At 33.2% G+C, this 24,392-nt stretch overlaps 1 protein-coding gene across 4 annotated transcripts in view; it reads right to left on the bottom strand.

The window, feature by feature from the left end:
• inpp5d (inositol polyphosphate-5-phosphatase D) overlaps positions 1 to 24,392 on the bottom strand; it is a 309,407-nt gene that overhangs the window by 64,037 nt on the left and 220,978 nt on the right. The gene's annotated exons all lie outside the window — the stretch shown is intronic.

Genomic DNA, 24,392 nt, shown 5'->3' with positions numbered 1-24,392 from the left:
ACGTTAATCTGAGAGTGATTATTAATGTTGCTTTGAAAGTGATTATTAATGTTGCTCTGAGAGCGATTATTAATGTTGTTCCGAGAAGGATTATTAATGTTCCTCTGAAAGCGATTATTAAAGTTGATGCTAGAGTGATTATTAATGTTTCTCCGAGAGCCGTTATTAATGTTAATCTGAGAACGATTATTAATGTTGCTCTGAGAGTGATTATTAACGTTACTACTAGAGCGTTTATTAATGTTGTTCCGAGAGCGATTATTAATGTTGCTCTGAGAGTGATTATTAATGTTGCTGAGAGTGATTATTAATATTGCTCTGAGAGTGATTATTAATGTTGCTCTTAGAGATATTATTAATGATGCTCTGAGAGAGAATTTTAATGTTGCTCCGAGAAGGATTATTAATATTGCTTTGAGAGTGATTATTAATGTTGTTCTGATAGTGATTATTAATGTTGCTCTGAGAGAAATTATTAATGTTGCTCTGAGAGTGATTATTAATGTTGTTCTGAGAGCGATTATTAATGTTTCTCTGAGAGTGATTCTTAATGTTGCTCAGAGAAGGATTATTACTATTGCTCTGAGTGATTATTAATATTGCTGAGAGAAATTATTAATGTTGCTCTGAGAGAGATTATTAATGTTGCTCTGAGTGCGATTATTAATGTTGCTCTGAGAGAAATTATTAAAGTTGCTCTGCGAGAGATTATTAATGTTGCTCTGAGAGCAATTATTAATGTTGCTCTGAGAGTGATTATTACTGTTGCTGAGAGTGATTATTAATATTGCTCTGAGAGTGATTATTAATGTTGCACTGAGAGAGATTATTAATATTGCTCTGAGAGTGATTATTAATGTTGCTCTGAGAGAGATTATTAATGTTGCTCTGAGAGTGATTATTAATGTTGCTCTGAGAAGGATTATTAATATTGTTCTGAGAGCAATTATTAAAGTTGCTCTGAGAGCGATTATTAATGTTGCTCTGCGAGCGATTATTAATGTTGCTCTGAGATTGATTATTAATGTTGCTCTGAGAAGGATTATTAATGTTGCTTTGAGAGCGATTATTGATGTTTTCTGAGAGAGATTATTAATATTGCTCTGGTAGTGATTATTAATGTTGCTCTGAGAGAGATTATTAATATTGCTCTGAGGGTGATTATTAATGTTGCTCGGAGATAGATTATCAAAGTTGCTCTGAGTGATTATTAATATTGCTCTGAGAGTGATTATTAATATTGCTCTGTGAGTGATTATTAATGTTGCTCTGAGAGTGATTATTACTGTTGCTGAGAGTGATTTTTAATATTGCTCTGAGAGTGATTATTAATGTTGCTCTGAGAGTGATTATTAATATTGCTCTGTGAGTGATTATTAATGTTGCTCTGAGAGAGATTATTAATGTTGCTCTGAGAGTGATTATTAATGTTGCTCTGAGATGGATTATTAATGTTGCTGTTAGAGATATTATTAATGATGGTCTGAGAGAGATTATTAATGTTGCTCTGAGAAGGATTATTAATATTGCTTTGAGAGTGATTATTAATGTTGCTCAGAGAGAGATTATTACTGTTGCTCTGAGAGTGATTATTAATATTGCTCTGAGAGTGATTATTAATGTTGCACTGAGAGAGATTATTAATATTGCTCTGAGAGTGATTATTAATGTTGCTCTGAGAGAGATTATTAATGCTGCTCTGAGAGTGATTATTAATGTTGCTCTGAGAAGGATTATTAATATTGTTCTGAGAGCAATTATTAAAGTTGCTCTGACAGCGATTATTAATTTTGCCCTGAGAGCGATTATTAATGTTGCTCTGAGAGAGATTATTAATGTTACTCTGCAAGCAATTATTAATGTTGCTCTGAGATCGATTATTAATGTTGCTATGAGAGCGATTATTAATCTTTCTTTGAGAGTGATTCTTAATGTTGCTGAGAGAGAGATTATTACTATTGCTCTGAGAGTGATTAGTAATATTGCTGAGAGAAATGATAAATGTTGCTCTGAGAGATTATTAATGTTGCTCTGAGAGTGATTATTAATGTTGCTCTGAGAGAAATTATTAATGTTGCTCTGAGAGAGATTATTAATGTTGCTCTGAGAGTGATTATTAATGTTGCTCTGAGAGTGATTATTACTGTTGCTCTGAGAGTGTTTATTAATATTGCTCTGTGCGTGATTATTAATGTTGCTCTGAGAGAGATTATTAATATTGCTCTGAGGGTGATTATTAATGTTGCTCTGAGATAGATTATCAATGTTGCTCTGAGTGATTATTAATGTTGCTCTGAGAGAAATGATTAATGTTGCTCTGAGAGTGATTATTAATGTTGCTATGAGAGCAATTATTAATCTTTCTTTGAGAGTGACTCTTAATGTTGCTCAGAGAGAGATTATTACTGTTGCTCTGAGAGTGATTATTAATATTGCTCTGTGAGTGCTAAGTAATGTTGCTCTGAGAGAGATTATTAATGTTGCTTTGAGAGTGATTATTAATGTTGCCCTCAGAGAGATTATTAATGTTGCTCCGAGAAGGATTATTAATGTTGCTCTGAGAGCGATTATTAATGTTGCACTGAGAGATTATTACTGTTGCTCTGAGAGTGATTATTAATATTGCTCTGAGAGTGATTATTAATGTTGCACTGAGAGAGATTATTAATATTGCTCTCAGAGTGATTATTAATGTTGCTCTGAGAGATTATTAATGTTGCTCTGAAAGAGATTATTAATGTTGCTCCAAGAAGGATTATTAATATTGCTCTGAGAGTGATTATTAAAGTTGCTCTGAGAGCGATTATTAATTTTGCCCTAAGAGCGATTTTTATTGTTGCTCTGAGAGCGATTATTAATGTTGCTCTGCGAGCGGTTATTAATGTTGCTCTGAGAAAGATTATTAATGTTGCTCTGAGAAGGATTATTAATGTTGCTCTGAGAAGGATTATTAATGTTACTGTGAGAGCGATTATTAAGGTTGTTCTGAGAGTGATTATTAATGTTCCTCTGAGAGCAATTATTAATGTTGTTCTGAGAAGGATTATTAATGTTGCTCTGAGAGAGATTATTAATGTTGCTCTGAGAAGGATTATTAATATTGCTCTGAGGGTGATTATTAATGTTGCTCTGAGATAGATTATCAATGTTGCTCTGAGTGATTATTAACATTGCTCTGAGAGTGATTATTAATATTGCTCTGTGAGTGATTATTAATGTTGCTCTGAGAGTGATTATTACTGTTGCTGAGAGTGATTTTTAACATTGCTCTGAGAGTGATTATTAATGTTGCTCTGAGAGTGATTATTAATATTGCTCTGTGAGTGATTATTAATGTTGCTCTGAGAGAGATTATTAATATTGCTCTGAGGGTGATTATTAATGTTGCTCTGAGATAGATTATCAATGTTGCTCTGAGTGATTATTAATATTGCTCTGAGTGATTATTAATATTGCTCTGTGAGTGATTATTAATGATGCTCTGAGAGAGATTATTAATATTGCTCTGAGGTTGATTATTAATGTTGCTCTGAGATAGATTATCAATGTTGCTCTGAGTGATTATTAATGTTGCTCTGAGAGCGATTATTAACGTCGCTCTTAGAGATATTATTAATGATGCTCTGAGAGAGATTATTAATGTTGCTCCGAGAAGAATTATTAATGCTGCTTTGAGAGCGATTATTGATGTTTTCTGAGAGTGATTATTAATATTGCTCTGATAGTGATTATTAATGTTGCTCTGAGAGAAATTATTAATGTTGCTCTGAGAGTGATTATTAATGTTGCTATGAGAGTAATTATTAATCTTTCTTTGAGAGTGATTCTTAATGTTGCTCAGAGAGATTATTACTGTTGCTCTGAGAGTGATTATTAATATTGCTCTGTGAGTGCTAACTAATGTTGCTCTGAGAGAGATTATTAATGTTGCTTTGAGAGTGATTATTAATGTTGCCCTCAGAGAGATTATTAATGTTGCTCCGAGAAGGATTATTAATGTTGCTCTGAGAGCGATTATTAATGTTGCGCTGAGAGATTATTACTGTTGCTCTGAGAGTGATTATTAATATTGCTCTGAGAGTGATTATTAATGTTGCACTGAGAGAGATTATTAATGTTGCTCTGAGAAATTATAAATGTTGCTCTGAAAGAGATTATTCATGTTGCTCCAAGCAGGATTATTAATATTGCTCTGAGAGTGATTATTAAAGTTGCTCTGAGAGCGATTATTAATTTTGCCCTAAGAGCGATTTTTAATGTTGCTCTGAGAGCGATTATTAATGTTGCTCTGCGAGCGGTTATTAATGTTGCTCTGAGAAAGATTATTAATGTTGCTCTGAGAAGGATTATTAATGTTGCTTTGAGAAGGATTATTAATGTTACTCTGAGAGCGATTATTAATGTTGCTGAGAGAGAGATTATTACTATTGCTCTGAGAGTGATTACTAATATTGCTGAGAGAAATGATTAATGTTGCTCTGAGAGATTATTAATGTTGCTCTGAGAGTGATTATTAATGTTGCTCTGAGAGAGATTATTAATGTTGCTCTGCGAGCGATTATTAATGTTGCTCTGAGATCGATTATTAATGTTGCTCTGAGAGAGATTATTAATATTGCTCTGAGAAGGATTATTAATGATGCACTGACAAGGATTATTAATGTTGCTCTGAGAAGGATTATTAATGTTATTCTGAGAGTGATTATTAATGTTGCTCTGTGAGTGATTATTAATGTTGCTCTGAGAGATTCTTAATGTTGCTTTGAGAGCGATTATTAATGTTACTCCAAGAGTAATTATTAATGTTGCTCTGAGCGATTATTAATGTTGCTCTAAGAAGGATTATTAATGTTGCTCTGCGAACGATTATTAATGTTGTTCTGAGAAGGATTATTAATGTTGCTCTGAGAGTGATTACTAATGTTGCTGTGAGAAGGATTATTAATTTTCCGAGACCGATTATTCATGTTGCTCATAATGTGATTATTAATGTTGCTCTGAGAAGGAATATTATTGTTGCTCTGAGAGTGAATATTAATGCTGCTCTGAGAGCAATGATTAATGTTGCTCTGAGAGCGATTATTAATGTTGCTCAGAGAGAGGTTATCAATGTTACTCTGAGAGTGATAATTAATGTTGCTCTGAGACGGATTATTAATGTTGCTCTCAGAAGGATTATTAATGTTGCTCTGAGAAGTATTATTAATGTTGCTCTGAGAAGGATTATTAATGCTACACTGAGAGCGATTATTAATGTTGCTCTGAGATTGATTATTAATGTTGCTCTGAGAAGGATTATTAATGTTGCTTTGAGAGCGATTATTGATGTTTTCTGAGAGAGATTATTAATATTGCTCTGGTAGTGATTATTAATGTTGCTCTGAGAGAGATTATTAATATTGCTCTGAGGGTGATTATTAATGTTGCTCTGAGATAGATTATCAATGTTGCTCTGAGTGATTATTAATGTTGCTCTGAGAGTGATTATTAATGTTGCTCTTAGAGATATTATTAATGATGCTCTGAGAGAGAATTTTAATGTTGCTCCGAGAAGGATTATTAATATTGCTTTGAGAGTGATTATTAATGTTGCTCTGATAGTGATTATTAATGTTGCTCTGAGAGAAATTATTAATGTTGCTCTGAGAGTGATTATTAATGTTGTTCTGAGAGCGATTATTAATGTTTCTCTGAGAGTGATTCTTAATGTTGCTCAGAGAAGGATTATTACTATTGCTCTGAGTGATTATTAATATTGCTGAGAGAAATTATTAATGTTGCTCTGAGAGAGATTATTAATGTTGCTCTGAGTGCGATTATTAATGTTGCTCTGAGAGAAATTATTAAAGTTGCTCTGCGAGAGATTATTAATGTTGCTCTGAGAGCGATTATTAATGTTGCTCTGAGAGTGATTATTACTGTTGCTGAGAGTGATTATTAATATTGCTCTGAGAGTGATTATTAATGTTGCACTGAGAGAGATTATTAATATTGCTCTGAGAGTGATTATTAATGTTGCTCTGAGAGAGATTATTAATGTTGCTCTGAGAGTGATTATTAATGTTGCTCTGAGAAGGATTATTAATATTGTTCTGAGAGCAATTATTAAAGTTGCTCTGAGAGCGATTATTAATGTTGCTCTGCGAGCGATTATTAATGTTGCTCTGAGATTGATTATTAATGTTGCTCTGAGAAGGATTATTAATGTTGCTTTGAGAGCGATTATTGATGTTTTCTGAGAGAGATTATTAATATTGCTCTGGTAGTGATTATTAATGTTGCTCTGAGAGAGATTATTAATATTGCTCTGAGGGTGATTATTAATGTTGCTCTGAGATAGATTATCAATGTTGCTCTGAGTGATTATTAACATTGCTCTGAGAGTGATTATTAATATTGCTCTGTGAGTGATTATTAATGTTGCTCTGAGAGAGATTATTAATATTGCTCTGAGGGTGATTATTAATGTTGCTCGGAGATAGATTATCAAAGTTGCTCTGAGTGATTATTAATATTGCTCTGAGAGTGATTATTAATATTGCTCTGTGAGTGATTATTAATGTTGCTCTGAGAGTGATTATTACTGTTGCTGAGAGTGATTTTTAATATTGCTCTGAGAGTGATTATTAATGTTGCTCTGAGAGTGATTATTAATATTGCTCTGTGAGTGATTATTAATGTTGCTCTGAGAGAGATTATTAATGTTGCTCTGAGAGTGATTATTAATGTTGCTCTGAGAGTGATTATTAATGTTGCTGTTAGAGATATTATTAATGATGCTCTGAGAGAGATTATTAATGTTGCTCTGAGAAGGATTATTAATATTGCTTTGAGAGTGATTATTAATGTTGCTCAGAGAGAGATTATTACTGTTGCTCTGAGAGTGATTATTAATATTGCTCTGAGAGTGATTATTAATGATGCACTGAGAGAGATTATTAATATTGCTCTGAGAGTGATTATTAATGTTGCTCTGAGGGAGATTATTAATGCTGCTCTGAGAGTGATGATTAATGTTGCTCCGAGAAGGATTATTAAAATTGTTCTGAGAGCAATTATTAAAGTTGCTCTGACAGCGATTATTAATTTTGCCCTGAGAGCGATTATTAATGTTGCTCTGAGAGAGATTATTAATGTTACTCTGCAAGCAATTATTAATGTTGCTCTGAGATCGATTATTAATGTTGCTATGAGAGCGATTATTAATCTTTCTTTGAGAGTGATTCTTAATGTTGCTGAGAGAGAGATTATTACTATTGCTCTGAGAGTGATTAGTAATATTGCTGAGAGAAATGATAAATGTTGCTCTGAGAGATTATTAATGTTGCTCTGAGAGTGATTATTAATGTTGCTCTGAGAGAAATTATTAATGTTGCTCTGAGAGAGATTATTAATGTTGTTCTGAGAGTGATTATTAATGTTGCTCTGAGAGTGATTATTACTGTTGCTCTGAGAGTGTTTATTAATATTGCTCTGTGCGTGATTATTAATGTTGCTCTGAGAGAGATTATTAATATTGCTCTGAGGGTGATTATTAATGTTGCTCTGAGATAGATTATCAATGTTGCTCTGAGTGATTATTAATGTTGCTCTGAGAGAAATGATTAATGTTGCTCTGAGAGTGATTATTAATGTTGCTATGAGAGCAATTATTAATCTTTCTTTGAGAGTGACTCTTAATGTTGCTCAGAGAGAGATTATTACTGTTGCTCTGAGAGTGATTATTAATATTGCTCTGTGAGTGCTAAGTAATGTTGCTCTGAGAGAGATTATTAATGTTGCTTTGAGAGTGATTATTAATGTTGCCCTCAGAGAGATTATTAATGTTGCTCCGAGAAGGATTATTAATGTTGCTCTGAGAGCGATTATTAATATTGCACTGAGATATTATTACTGTTGCTCTGAGAGTGATTATTAATATTGCTCTGAGAGTGATTATTAATGTTGCACTGAGAGAGATTATTAATATTGCTCTCAGAGTGACTATTAATGTTGCTCTGAGAGATTATTAATGTTGCTCTGAAAGAGATTATTAATGTTGCTCCAAGAAGGATTATTAATATTGCTCTGAGAGTGATTATTAAAGTTGCTCTGAGAGCGATTATTAATTTTGCCCTAAGAGCGATTTTTATTGTTGCTCTGAGAGCGATTATTAATGTTGCTCTGCGAGCGGTTATTAATGTTGCTCTGAGAAAGATTATTAATGTTGCTCTGAGAAGGATTATTAATGTTGCTCTGAGAAGGATTATTAATGTTACTGTGAGAGCGATTATTAAGGTTGTTCTGAGAGTGATTATTAATGTTCCTCTGAGAGCAATTATTAATGTTGTTCTGAGAAGGATTATTAATGTTGCTCTGAGAGAGATTATTAATATTGCTCTGAGGGTGATTATTAATGTTGCTCGGAGATAGATTATCAATGTTGCTCTGAGTGATTATTAATATTGCTCTGAGAGTGATTATTAATATTGCTCTGTGAGTGATTATTAATGTTGCTCTGAGAGTGATTATTACTGTTGCTGAGAGTGATTTTTAACATTGCTCTGAGAGTGATTATTAATGTTGCTCTGAGAGTGATTATTAATATTGCTCTGTGAGTGATTATTAATGTTGCTCTGAGAGAGATTATTAATATTGCTCTGAGGGTGATTATTAATGTTGCTCTGAGATAGATTATCAATGTTGCTCTGAGTGATTATTAATATTGCTCTGAGAGTGATTATTAATATTGCTCTGTGAGTGATTATTAATGATGCTCTGAGAGAGATTATTAATATTGCTCTGAGGTTGATTATTAATGTTGCTCTGAGATAGATTATCAATGTTGCTCTGAGTGATTATTAATGTTGCTCTGAGAGCGATTATTAACGTCGCTCTTAGAGATATTATTAATGATGCTCTGAGAGAGATTATTAATGTTGCTCCGAGAAGAATTATTAATGCTGCTTTGAGAGCGATTATTGATGTTTTCTGAGAGTGATTATTAATATTGCTCTGATAGTGATTATTAATGTTGCTCTGAGAGAAATTATTAATGTTGCTCTGAGAGTGATTATTAATGTTGCTATGAGAGTAATTATTAATCTTTCTTTGAGAGTGATTCTTAATGTTGCTCAGAGAGATTATTACTGTTGCTCTGAGAGTGATTATTAATATTGCTCTGTGAGTGCTAACTAATGTTGCTCTGAGAGAGATTATTAATGTTGCTTTGAGAGTGATTATTAATGTTGCCCTCAGAGAGATTATTAATGTTGCTCCGAGAAGGATTATTAATGTTGCTCTGAGAGCGATTATTAATGTTGCGCTGAGAGATTATTACTGTTGCTCTGAGAGTGATTATTAATATTGCTCTGAGAGTGATTATTAATGTTGCACTGAGAGAGATTATTAATGTTGCTCTGAGAAATTATAAATGTTGCTCTGAAAGAGATTATTCATGTTGCTCCAAGCAGGATTATTAATATTGCTCTGAGAGTGATTATTAAAGTTGCTCTGAGAGCGATTATTAATTTTGCCCTAAGAGCGATTTTTAATGTTGCTCTGAGAGCGATTATTAATGTTGCTCTGCGAGCGGTTATTAATGTTGCTCTGAGAAAGATTATTAATGTTGCTCTGAGAAGGATTATTAATGTTGCTTTGAGAAGGATTATTAATGTTACTCTGAGAGCGATTATTAATGTTGCTGAGAGAGAGATTATTTCTATTGCTCAGAGAGTGATTACTAATATTGCTGAGAGAAATGATTAATGTTGCTCTGAGAGATTATTAATGTTGCTCTGAGAGTGATTATTAATGTTGCTCTGAGAGAAATTATTAATGTTGCTCTGAGAGAGATTATTAATGTTGCTCTGCGAGCGATTATTAATGTTGCTCTGAGAAAGATTATTAATGTTGCTCTGAGAAGGATTATTAATGTTGCTTTGAGAAGGATTATTAATGTTACTCTGAGAGCGATTATTAATGTTGCTGAGAGAGAGATTATTTCTATTGCTCAGAGAGTGATTACTAATATTGCTGAGAGAAATGATTAATGTTGCTCTGAGAGATTATTAATGTTGCTCTGAGAGTGATTATTAATGTTGCTCTGAGAGAAATTATTAATGTTGCTCTGAGAGAGATTATTAATGTTGCTCTGCGAGCGATTATTAATGTTGCTCTGAGATCGATTATTAATGTTGCTCTGAGAGAGATTATTAATGTTGCTCTGCGAGCGATTATTAATGTTGCTCTGAGATCGATTATTAATGTTGCTCTGAGAGAGATTATTAATGTTGCTCTGAGAAGGATTATTAATGTTATTCTGAGAGTGATTATTAATGTTGCTCTGTGAGTGATTATTAATGTTGCTCTGAGAGATTCTTAATGTTGCTTTGAGAGCGATTATTAATGTTACTCCAAGAGTAATTATTAATGTTGCTCTGAGCGATTATTAATGTTGCTCTAAGAAGGATTATTAATGTTGCTCTGCGAACGATTATTAATGTTGTTCTGAGAAGGATTATTAATGTTGCTCTGAGAGTGATTACTAATGTTGCTGTGAGAAGGATTATTAATTTTCCGAGACCGATTATTCATGTTGCTCATAATGTGATTATTAATGTTGCTCTGAGAAGGAATATTATTGTTGCTCTGAGAGTGAATATTAATGCTGCTCTGAGAGCAATGATTAATGTTGCTCTGAGAGCGATTATTAATGTTGCTCAGAGAGAGGTTATCAATGTTACTCTGAGAGTGATAATTAATGTTGCTCTGAGACGGATTATTAATGTTGCTCTCAGAAGGATTATTAATGTTGCTCTGAGAAGTATTATTAATGTTGCTCTGAGAAGGATTATTAATGCTACACTGAGAGCGATTATTAATGTTGCTCTGAGATTGATTATTAATGTTGCTCTGAGAAGGATTATTAATGTTGCTTTGAGAGCGATTATTGATGTTTTCTGAGAGAGATTATTAATATTGCTCTGGTAGTGATTATTAATGTTGCTCTGAGAGAGATTATTAATATTGCTCTGAGGGTGATTATTAATGTTGCTCTGAGATAGATTATCAATGTTGCTCTGAGTGATTATTAATGTTGCTCTGAGAGTGATTATTAATGTTGCTCTTAGAGATATTATTAATGATGCTCTGAGAGAGAATTTTAATGTTGCTCCGAGAAGGATTATTAATATTGCTTTGAGAGTGATTATTAATGTTGCTCTGATAGTGATTATTAATGTTGCTCTGAGAGAAATTATTAATGTTGCTCTGAGAGTGATTATTAATGTTGTTCTGAGAGCGATTATTAATGTTTCTCTGAGAGTGATTCTTAATGTTGCTCAGAGAAGGATTATTACTATTGCTCTGAGTGATTATTAATATTGCTGAGAGAAATTATTAATGTTGCTCTGAGAGAGATTATTAATGTTGCTCTGAGTGCGATTATTAATGTTGCTCTGAGAGAAATTATTAAAGTTGCTCTGCGAGAGATTATTAATGTTGCTCTGAGAGCGATTATTAATGTTGCTCTGAGAGTGATTATTACTGTTGCTGAGAGTGATTATTAATATTGCTCTGAGAGTGATTATTAATGTTGCACTGAGAGAGATTATTAATATTGCTCTGAGAGTGATTATTAATGTTGCTCTGAGAGAGATTATTAATGTTGCTCTGAGAGTGATTATTAATGTTGCTCTGAGAAGGATTATTAATATTGTTCTGAGAGCAATTATTAAAGTTGCTCTGAGAGCGATTATTAATGTTGCTCTGCGAGCGATTATTAATGTTGCTCTGAGATTGATTATTAATGTTGCTCTGAGAAGGATTATTAATGTTGCTTTGAGAGCGATTATTGATGTTTTCTGAGAGAGATTATTAATATTGCTCTGGTAGTGATTATTAATGTTGCTCTGAGAGAGATTATTAATATTGCTCTGAGGGTGATTATTAATGTTGCTCTGAGATAGATTATCAATGTTGCTCTGAGTGATTATTAACATTGCTCTGAGAGTGATTATTAATATTGCTCTGTGAGTGATTATTAATGTTGCTCTGAGAGAGATTATTAATATTGCTCTGAGGGTGATTATTAATGTTGCTCGGAGATAGATTATCAAAGTTGCTCTGAGTGATTATTAATATTGCTCTGAGAGTGATTATTAATATTGCTCTGTGAGTGATTATTAATGTTGCTCTGAGAGTGATTATTACTGTTGCTGAGAGTGATTTTTAATATTGCTCTGAGAGTGATTATTAATGTTGCTCTGAGAGTGATTATTAATATTGCTCTGTGAGTGATTATTAATGTTGCTCTGAGAGAGATTATTAATGTTGCTCTGAGAGTGATTATTAATGTTGCTCTGAGAGTGATTATTAATGTTGCTGTTAGAGATATTATTAATGATGCTCTGAGAGAGATTATTAATGTTGCTCTGAGAAGGATTATTAATATTGCTTTGAGAGTGATTATTAATGTTGCTCAGAGAGAGATTATTACTGTTGCTCTGAGAGTGATTATTAATATTGCTCTGAGAGTGATTATTAATGATGCACTGAGAGAGATTATTAATATTGCTCTGAGAGTGATTATTAATGTTGCTCTGAGGGAGATTATTAATGCTGCTCTGAGAGTGATGATTAATGTTGCTCCGAGAAGGATTATTAAAATTGTTCTGAGAGCAATTATTAAAGTTGCTCTGACAGCGATTATTAATTTTGCCCTGAGAGCGATTATTAATGTTGCTCTGAGAGAGATTATTAATGTTACTCTGCAAGCAATTATTAATGTTGCTCTGAGATCGATTATTAATGTTGCTATGAGAGCGATTATTAATCTTTCTTTGAGAGTGATTCTTAATGTTGCTGAGAGAGAGATTATTACTATTGCTCTGAGAGTGATTAGTAATATTGCTGAGAGAAATGATAAATGTTGCTCTGAGAGATTATTAATGTTGCTCTGAGAGTGATTATTAATGTTGCTCTGAGAAATTATAAATGTTGCTCTGAAAGAGATTATTCATGTTGCTCCAAGCAGGATTATTAATATTGCTCTGAGAGTGATTATTAAAGTTGCTCTGAGAGCGATTATTAATTTTGCCCTAAGAGCGATTTTTAATGTTGCTCTGAGAGCGATTATTAATGTTGCTCTGCGAGCGGTTATTAATGTTGCTCTGAGAAAGATTATTAATGTTGCTCTGAGAAGGATTATTAATGTTGCTCTGAGAGCGATTATTAATGTTGCTGAGAGAGAGATTATTACTAATGCTCTGAGAGTGATTATTAATATTGCTGAGAGAAATGATTAATGTTGCTCTGAGAGATTATTAATGTTGCTCTGAGAGTGATTATTAATGTTGCTCTGAGAGAAATTATTAATGTTGCTCTGAGAGAGATTATTAATGTTGCTCTGCGAGCGATTATTAATGTTGCTCTGAGATCGATTATTAATGTTGCTCTGAGAGAGATTATTAATATTTCTCTGAGAAGGATTATTAATGATGTGCTGAGAAGGATTATTAATGTTGCTCTGAGAAGGATTATTAATGTTATTCTGAGAGTGATTATTAATGTTGCTCTGTGAGTGATTATTAATGTTGCTCTGAGAGATTCTTAATGTTGCTTTGAGAGCGATTATTAATGTTACTCCAAGAGTAATTATTAATGTTGCTCTGAGCGATTATTAATGTTGCTCTAAGAAGGATTATTAATGTTGCTCTGCGAACGATTATTAATGTTGTTCTGAGAAGGATTATTAATGTTGCTCTGAGAGTGATTATTAATGTTGCTGTGAGAAGGATTATTAATTTTCCGAGACCGATTATTCATGTTGCTCATAATGTGATTATTAATGTTGCTCTGAGAAGGAATATTATTGTTGCTCTGAGAGTGAATATTAATGCTGCTCTGAGAGCAATGATTAATGTTGCTCTGAGAGCGATTATTAATGTTGCTCAGAGAGAGGTTATCAATGTTACTCTGAGAGTGATTATTAATGTTGCTCTGAGAGAGGTTATCAATGTTACTCTGAGAGTGATAATTAATGTTGCTCTGAGACGGATTATTAATGTTGCTCTCAGAAGGATTATTAATGTTGCTCTGAGAAGTATTATTAATGTTGCTCTGAGAAGGATTATTAATGCTACACTGAGAGCGATTATTAATGTTGTTCTGAGAGCGATTATTAATGTGGCTCTGAGAAGGATTATTAATGTTGTTCCTTGAAGGATTATTCATTTTGCTGTGAGAGCGATTATTAAGGTTCCTCTGGGAGCGATTATTCATGTTGTTTTGAGAGTGATTGTTAATGTTGCTCCGAGAGCGAATATTAATGTTGCTCTGAGAGGGATTATTAATGTTGCTCTGAGAGTGATTATTAATGCTGCTCTGAGGGCAATGATTAATGTTGCTCTGGGAGCGATTATTAATGTTCCTCTGAAAGTGATTATTAATGTTTCTCTGAGAGTGATTACTAATGTTGCTCTGAGAGCGATTATTAATGTTGCTCTGAGAATGATTATTAATGTTGCTCTGAGAGTGATTATTAATGTTGCTGTGAGAGCGATTATTAATATTGCTTCAAGCGATTATTAGTGTTGTCCTGAGAGCTATTATTAATGATGTTCTGAAAAGGATAATTAATGTTGCTCTGAGAGCGATTATTAATGATGCTCGTGAAGGACTATTAATGTTGCTCACAGAGCGATTATTAATGTTCCTCTGAGAGTGATTATTAATGTTGCTCTGAGAGCAATTATTAAAGTTGCTCACAGAGCGATTATTAATGTTGCTCTGAGCAGGATTATTAATGTTACTCTGAGAGCGATTATTAATGATGCTCTGAGCAGGATTATCAATGTTGCGAGAGCGATTATAATGTTGCTCTAAGAGCGATTATTAATGTTGCTCTGAGAAGGATTATTAATGTTGCTCCGACAACTATTATTAATGCTGTTTTGAAAAGGATTATTAATGTTGCTCTGAGAGCGATTATTAATGTTGCTCTGCGAGCGATTATTAATGTTGCTCTGAGATCGATTATTAATGTTGCTCTGAGAGAGATTATTAATATTGCTCTGAGAAGGATTATTAATGATGCGCTGAGAAGGATTATTAATGTTGCTCTGAGAAGGATTATTAATGTTATTCTGAGAGCGATTATTAATGTTGCTCTGTGAGTGATTATTAATGTTGCTCTGAGAGATTCTTAATGTTGCTTTGAGAGCGATTATTAATGTTACTCCAAGAGTAATTATTAATGTTGCTCTGAGCGATTATTAATGTTGCTCTAAGAAGGATTATTAATGTTGCTCTGCGAACGATTATTAATGTTGTTCTGAGAAGGATTATTAATGTTGCTCTGAGAGTGATTATTAATGTTGCTGTGAGAAGGATTATTAATTTTCCGAGACCGATTATTCATGTTGCTCATAATGTGATTATTAATGTTGCTCTGAGAAGGAATATTATTGTTGCTCTGAGAGTGAATATTAATGCTGCTCTGAGAGCAATGATTAATGTTGCTCTGAGAGCGATTATTAATGTTGCTCAGAGAGAGGTTATCAATGTTACTCTGAGAGTGATTATTAATGTTGCTCTGAGAGAGGTTATCAATGTTACTCTGAGAGTGATAATTAATGTTGCTCTGAGACGGATTATTAATGTTGCTCTCAGAAGGATTATTAATGTTGCTCTGAGAAGTATTATTAATGTTGCTCTGAGAAGGATTATTAATGCTACACTGAGAGCGATTATTAATGTTGTTCTGAGAGCGATTATTAATGTGGCTCTGAGAAGGATTATTAATGTTGTTCCTTGAAGGATTATTCATTTTGCTGTGAGAGCGATTATTAAGGTTCCTCTGGGAGCGATTATTCATGTTGTTTTGAGAGTGATTGTTAATGTTGCTCCGAGAGCGAATATTAATGTTGCTCTGAGAGGGATTATTAATGTTGCTCTGAGAGTGATTATTAATGCTGCTCTGAGGGCAATGATTAATGTTGCTCTGGGAGCGATTATTAATGTTCCTCTGAAAGTGATTATTAATGTTTCTCTGAGAGTGATTACTAATGTTGCTCTGAGAGCGATTATTAATGTTGCTCTGAGAAGGTTTATTATTATTGCTCTGAGAGTGAATATTAATGCTGCTCTGAGAGCAATGACTAATGTTCTGAGAGCGATTATTAATGTTGCTTTGAGAGTGATTATTAATGTTGCTCTGAGCGATTATTAATGTTGCTCTGAGCGATTATTAATGTTGCTCTGAGAAGGATTATTAATGTTGCTCTGAGAACGATTATTAATGTTGCTCCGAGAATGATTATTAATGTTGCTCTGAGAGTGATTATTAATGTTGCTGTGAGAGCGATTATTAATATTGCTTCAAGCGATTATTAGTGTTGTCCTGAGAGCTATTATTAATGGTGTTCTGAAAAGGATAATTAATGTTGCTCTGAGAGCGATTATTAATGATGCTCGTGAAGGACTATTAATGTTGCTCACAGAGCGATTATTAATGTTGCTCTGAGCAGGATTATTAATGTTACTCTGAGAGCGATTATTAATGATGCTCTGAGCAGGATTATCAATGTTGCGAGAGCGATTATAATGTTGCTCTAAGAGCGATTATTAATGTTGCTCTGAGAAGGATTATTAATGTTGCTCTGAGAGCGATTATTAATGTTGCTCTGAGAAGGACTATTAATGTTACTCTGAGAGCAATTATTAAGGTTGTTCTGAGAGTGATTTTTAATGTTCCTCTGAGAGCAATTATTAACGTTGCTCTGAGAAGGTTTATTAATGTTGCTCTGAGAGTGATTATTAATGTTGCTCTGAGAAGGATAATTAATGTTGCTCTGAGAGCGATTATAAATGATGCTCGTGAAGGACTATTAATGTTGCTCACAGAGTGATTATTAATGTTCCTCTGAGAGTGATTATTAATGTTGCTCTGAGAGCAATTATTAAAGTTGCTCACAGAGCGATTATTAATGTTGCTCTGAGCAGGATTATTAATGTTACTCTGAGAGCGATTATTAATGTTGTTCCGAGAGCGATATGTAATGTTGCTCCGAGAAGGATTATTAATGTTGTTCTGAGAGTGATTATTAATGTTGCTCTGAGAAGGATTATCAATGTTGCGAGAGCGATTATAATGTTGCTCTAAGAGCGATTATTAACGTTGCTCTGAGAAGGATTATTAATGTTGCTCTCAGAAGGATTATTAATGTTGCTCCGACAACTATTATTAATGCTGTTTTGAAAAGGATTATTAATGTTGATCTTAGAGAGATGATTGATGTTGCTCTGAGCACAATTAATAACGTTGCTCTGAGAGCGATTATTAATGTTGCTCTGAGAAAGATTATTAATGTTGCTCTGAGAAGGATTATTAATGTTGCTCTGAGAAGGATTATTAATGTTACTCTGAGAGCAATTATTAAGGTTGTTCTGAGAGTGATTATTAATGTTCCTCTGTGATCAATTATTAACGTTGTTCTGAGAAGGTTTATTAATGTTGCTCTGAGAGTGATTATTAATGTTGCTCTGAGAAGGATTATTAATGTTGCTCTGAGAGCGATTATTAATGTTGCTCTGTGAGCGAATATTAATGTTGTTCCAAAAGAATTATTAACGTTGCTCTGAGAGCGATTATTAATGTTGCTCTGAGAAGGATTATTAATGTTGCTCTTAGAGCAATTATTATTGTTGCTCTGAGAGATTATTAACGTTAATCTGAGAGTGATTATTAATGTTGCTTTGAAAGTGATTATTAATGTTGCTCTGAGAGCGATTATTAATGTTGTTCCGAGAAGGATTATTAATGTTCCTCTGAGAGCGATTATTAAAGTTGATCCTAGAGTGATTATTAATGTTTCTCCGAGAGCCGTTATTAATGTTAATCTGAGAACGATTATTAATGTTGCTCTGAGAGTGATTATTAGCGTTACTACTAGAGCGTTTATTAATGTTGTTCCGAGAGCGATTATTAATGTTGCTCTGAGAGTGATTATTAATGTTGCTGAGAGTGATTATTAATATTGCTCTGAGAGTGATTATTAATGTTGCTCTGAGAGAGATTATTAATATTGCTCTGAGAGTGATTATTAATGTTGCTCTGAGAGAGATTATTAATGTTGCTCTGAGTGATTATTAATGTTGCTCTGAGAGAGAATTTTAATGTTGCTCCGAGAAGGATTATTAATATTGCTTTGAGAGTGATTATTAATGTTGCTCTGATAGTGATTATTAATGTTGCTCTGAGAGAAATTATTAATGTTGCTCTGACAGTGATTATTAATGTTGTTCTGAGAGCGATTATTAATGTTTCTCTGAGAGTGATTCTTAATGTTGCTCAGAGAAGGATTATTACTATTGCTCTGAGTGATTATTAATATTGCTGAGAGAAATTATTAATGTTGCTCTGAGAGAGATTATTAATGTTGCTCTGAGTGCGATTATTAATATTGCTCTGAGAGAAATTATTAAAGTTGCTCTGCGAGAGATTATTAATGTTGCTCTGAGAGCGATTATTAATGTTGCTCTGAGAGTGATTATTACTGTTGCTGAGAGTGATTATTAAGATTGCTCTGAGAGTGATTATTAATGTTGCTCTGAGAGAGATTATTAATATTGCTCTGAGAGTGATTATTAATGTTGCTCTGTGAGAGATTATTAATGTTGCTCTGAGTGATTATTAATGTTGCTCTTAGAGATATTATTAATGATGCTCAGAGAGAGATTATTACTGTTGCTCTGAGAGTGATTATTAATATTGCTCTGAGAGTGATTATTAATGTTGCACTGAGAGCAATTATTAAAGTTGCTCTGAGAGCGATTATTAATGTTGCTCTGCGAGCGATTATTAATGTTGCTCTGAGATTGATTATTAATGTTGCTCTGAGAAGGATTATTAATGTTGCTTTGAGAGCGATTATTGATGTTTTCTGAGAGAGATTATTAATATTGCTCTGGTAGTGATTATTAATGTTGCTCTGAGAGAGATTATTAATATTGCTCTGAGGGTGATTATTAATGTTGCTCTGAGATAGATTATCAATGTTGCTCTGAGTGATTATTAACATTGCTCTGAGAGTGATTATTAATATTGCTCTGTGAGTGATTATTAATGTTGCTCTGAGAGAGATTATTAATATTGCTCTGAGGGTGATTATTAATGTTGCTCGGAGATAGATTATAAATGTTGCTCTGAGTGATTATTAATATTGCTCTGAGTGATTATTAATATTGCTCTGTGAGTGATTATTAATGTTGCTCTGAGAGTGATTATTACTGTTGCTGAGAGTGATTTTTAATATTGCTCTGAGAGTGATTATTAATGTTGCTCTGAGAGTGATTATTAATATTGCTCTGTGAGTGATTATTAATGTTGCTCTGAGAGAGATTATTAATGTTGCTCTGAGAGTGATTATTAATGTTGCTCTGAGAGTGATTATTAATGTTGCTGTTAGAGATATTATTAATGATGCTCTGAGAGAGATTATTAATGTTGCTCTGAGAAGGATTATTAATATTGCTTTGAGAGTGATTATTAATGATGCTCAGAGAGAGATTATTACTGTTGCTCTGAGAGTGATTATTAATATTGCTCTGAGAGTGATTATTAATGTTGCACTGAGAGAGATTATTAATATTGCTCTGAGAGTGATTATTAATGTTGCTCTGAGAGAGATTATCAATGCTGCTCTGAGAGTGATTATTAATGTTGCTCCGAGAAGGATTATTAATATTGTTCTGAGAGCAATTATTAAAGTTGCTCTGACAGCGATTATTAATTTTGCCCTGAGAGCGATTATTAATGTTGCTCTGAGAGAGATTATTAATGTTACTCTGCAAGCAATTATTAATGTTGCTCTGAGATCGATTATTAATGTTGCTATGAGAGCGATTATTAATCTTTCTTTGAGAGTGATTCTTAATGTTGCTGAGAGAGAGATTATTACTATTGCTCTGAGAGTGATTAGTAATATTGCTGAGAGAAATGATAAATGTTGCTCTGAGAGATTATTAATGTTGCTCTGAGAGTGATTATTAATGTTGCTCTGAGAGAAATTATTAATGTTGCTCTGAGAGAGATTATTAATGTTGCTCTGAGAGTGATTATTAATGTTGCTCTGAGAGTGATTATTACTGTTGCTCTGAGAGTGTTTATTAATATTGCTCTGTGCGTGATTATTAATGTTGCTCTGAGAGAGATTATTAATATTGCTCTGAGGGTGATTATTAATGTTGCTCTGAGATAGATTATCAATGTTGCTCTGAGTGATTATTAATGTTGCTCTGAGAGAAATGATTAATGTTGCTCTGAGAGTGATTATTAATGTTGCTATGAGAGCAATTATTAATCTTTCTTTGAGAGTGACTCTTAATGTTGCTCAGAGAGAGATTATTACTGTTGCTCTGAGAGTGATTATTAATATTGCTCTGTGAGTGCTAAGTAATGTTGCTCTGAGAGAGATTATTAATGTTGCTTTGAGAGTGATTATTAATGTTGCCCTCAGAGAGATTATTAATGTTGCTCCGAGAAGGATTATTAATGTTGCTCTGAGAGCGATTATTAATGTTGCACTGAGAGATTATTACTGTTGCTCTGAGAGTGATTATTAATGTTGCACTGAGAGAGATTATTAATATTGCTCTCAGAGTGATTATTAATGTTGCTCTGAGAGAGATTATTAATGTTGCTCTGAGAGCAACTTTTAATGTTGCTCTGAGAGAAATTATTAATGTTGCTCTGAGAGAGATTATGAATGTTGCTCTGAGAGCGATTATTAATGTTGCTCTGAGAGTGATTATTGCTGTTGCGGAGAGTGATTTTTAATATTGCTCTGAGAGTGATTATTAATGTTACTCTGAGAAGGATTATTAATATTGCTCTGAGAGTGATTATTAATATTGCTCTGTGAGTGATTATTAATGTTGCTCTGAGAGAGATTATTAATATTGCTCTGAGGGTGATTATTAATGTTGCTCTGAGATAGATTATCAATGTTGCTCTGAGTGATTATTAACATTGCTCTGAGAGTGATTATTAATATTGCTCTGTGAGTGATTATTAATGTTGCTCTGAGAGAGATTATTAATATTGCTCTGAGGGTGATTATTAATGTTGCTCGGAGATAGATTATCAATGTTGCTCTGAGTGATTATTAATATTGCTCTGAGAGTGATTATTAATATTGCTCTATGAGTGATTATTAATGTTGCTCTGAGAGTGATTATTACTGTTGCTGAGAGTGATTTTTAACATTGCTCTGAGAGTGATTATTAATGTTGCTCTGAGAGTGATTATTAATATTGCTCTGTGAGTGATTATTAATGTTGCTCTGAGAGAGATTATTAATATTGCTCTGAGGGTGATTATTAATGTTGCTCTGATATAGATTATCAATGTTGCTCTGAGTGATTATTAATATTGCTCTGAGAGTGATTATTAATATTGCTCTGTGAGTGATTATTAATGATGCTCTGAGAGAGATTATTAATATTGCTCTGAGGGTGATTATTAATGTTGCTCTGAGATAGATTATCAATGTTGCTCTGAGTGATTATTAATGTTGCTCTGAGAGCGATTATTAATGTCGCTCTTAGAGATATTATTAATGATGCTCTGAGAGAGATTATTAATGTTGCTCCGAGAAGAATTATTAATGCTGCTTTGAGAGCGATTATTGATGTTTTCTGAGAGTGATTATTAATATTGCTCTGATAGTGATTATTAATGTTGCTCTGAGAGAAATTATTAATGTTGCTCTGAGAGTGATTATTAATGTTGCTATGAGAGCAATTATTAATCTTTCTTTGAGAGTGATTCTTAATGTTGCTCAGAGAGAGATTATTACTGTTGCTCTGAGAGTGATTATTAATATTGCTCTGTGAGTGCTAACTAATGTTGCTCTGAGAGAGATTATTAATGTTGCTCCGAGAAGGATTATTAATGTTGCTCTGAGAGCGATTATTAATGTTGCGCTGAGAGATTATTACTGTTGCTCTGAGAGTGATTATTAATATTGCTCCGAGAGTGATTATTAATGTTGCACTGAGAGAGATTATTAATATTGCTCTCAGAGTGATTATTAATGTTGCTGTGAGAGATTATAAATGTTGCTCTGAAAGAGATTATTAATGTTGCTCCAAGAAGGATTATTAATATTGCTCTGAGAGTGATTATTAAAGTTGCTCTGAGAGCGATTATTAATTTTGCCCTAAGAGCGATTTTTAATGTTGCTCTGAGAGCGATTATTAATGTTGCTCTGCGAGCAGTTATTAATGTTGCTCTGAGAAAGATTATTAATGTTGCTCTGAGAAGGATTATTAATGTTGCTCTGAGAGAAATTATTAATGTTGCTCTGAGAGAGATTATTAATGTTGCTCTGAGAGTGATTATTAATGTTGCTCTGAGAGTGATTATTACTGTTGCTCTGAGAGTGTTTATTAATATTGCTCTGTGCGTGATTATTAATGTTGCTCTGAGAGAGATTATTAATATTGCTCTGAGGGTGATTATTAATGTTGCTCTGAGATAGATTATCAATGTTGCTCTGAGTGATTATTAATGTTGCTCTGAGAGAAATGATTAATGTTGCTCTGAGAGTGATTATTAATGTTGCTATGAGAGCAATTATTAATCTTTCTTTGAGAGTGACTCTTAATGTTGCTCAGAGAGAGATTATTACTGTTGCTCTGAGAGTGATTATTAATATTGCTCTGTGAGTGCTAAGTAATGTTGCTCTGAGAGAGGTTATTAATGTTGCTTTGAGAGTGATTATTAATGTTGCCCTCAGAGAGATTATTAATGTTGCTCCGAGAAGGATTATTAATGTTGCTCTGAGAGCGATTATTAATGTTGCACTGAGAGATTATTACTGTTGCTCTGAGAGTGATTATTAATATTGCTCTGAGAGTGATTATTAATGTTGCTCTGAGAGGTTATTAATGTTGCTCTGAAAGAGATTATTAATGTTGCTCCAAGAAGGATTATTAATATTGCTCTGAGAGTGATTATTAAAGTTGCTCTGAGAGCGATTATTAATTTTGCCCTAAGAGCGATTTTTATTGTTGCTCTGAGAGCGATTATTAATGTTGCTCTGCGAGCGGTTATTAATGTTGCTCTGAGAAAGATTATTAATGTTGCTCTGAGAAGGATTATTAATGTTGCTCTGAGAAGGATTATTAATGTTACTGTGAGAGCGATTATTAAGGTTGTTCTGAGAGTGATTATTAATGTTCCTCTGAGAGCAATTATTAATGTTGTTCTGAGAAGGATTATTAATGTTGCTCTGAGAGCGATTATTAATGTTGCTCTGAGAGTGATTATTACTGTTGCGGAGAGTGATTTTTAATATTGCTCTGAGAGTGATTATTAATGTTGCTCTGACAGAGATTATTAATATTGCTCTGAGAGTGATTATTAATGTTGCTCTGAGAGTGATTATTAATGTTGCTCTTAGAGATATTATTAATGATGCTCTGAGAGAGATTATTAATGTTACTCTGAGAAGGATTATTAATATTGCTCTTAGAGTGATTATTAATATTGCTCTGTGAGTGATTATTAATGTTGCTCTGAGAGAGATTATTAATATTGCTCTGAGGGTGATTATTAATGTTGCTCTGAGATAGATTATCAATGTTGCTCTGAGTGATTATTAACATTGCTCTGAGAGTGATTATTAATATTGCTCTGTGAGTGATTATTAATGTTGCTCTGAGAGAGATTATTAATATTGCTCTGAGGGTGATTATTAATGTTGCTCGGAGATAGATTATCAATGTTGCTCTGAGTGATTATTAATATTGCTCTGTGAGTGATTATTAATGTTGCTCTGAGAGTGATTATTACTGTTGCTGAGAGTGATTTTTAACATTGCTCTGAGAGTGATTATTAATGTTGCTCTGAGAGAGATTATTAATATTGCTCTGAGGGTGATTATTAATGTTGCTCTGAGATAGATTATCAATGTTGCTCTGAGTGATTATTAATATTGCTCTGAGAGTGATTATTAATATTGCTCTGTGAGTGATTATTAATGATACTCTGAGAGAGATTATTAATATTGCTCTGAGGGTGATTATTAATGTTGCTCTGAGATAGATTATCAATGTTGCTCTGAGTGATTATTAATGTTGCTCTGAGAGCGATTATTAACGTCGCTCTTAGAGATATTATTAATGATGCTCTGAGAGAGATTATTAATGTTGCTCCGAGAAGAATTATTAATGCTGCTTTGAGAGCGATTATTGATGTTTTCTGAGAGTGATTATTAATATTGCTCTGATAGTGATTATTAATGTTGCTCTGAGAGAAATTATTAATGTTGCTCTGAGAGTGATTATTAATGTTGCTATGAGAGCAATTATTAATCTTTCTTTGAGAGTGATTCTTAATGTTGCTC

The sequence above is a fragment of the Somniosus microcephalus genome, chromosome 6, assembly GCF_052327205.1.
Source record: "Somniosus microcephalus isolate GS21.2 chromosome 6, FLI_Smic_1.0, whole genome shotgun sequence".
Classification (NCBI taxonomy): Eukaryota; Metazoa; Chordata; class Chondrichthyes; order Squaliformes; family Somniosidae; genus Somniosus; species Somniosus microcephalus.
Note: the sequence above shows the minus strand (reverse complement) of the source record. Positions and strands in the feature narration are given on the sequence as shown.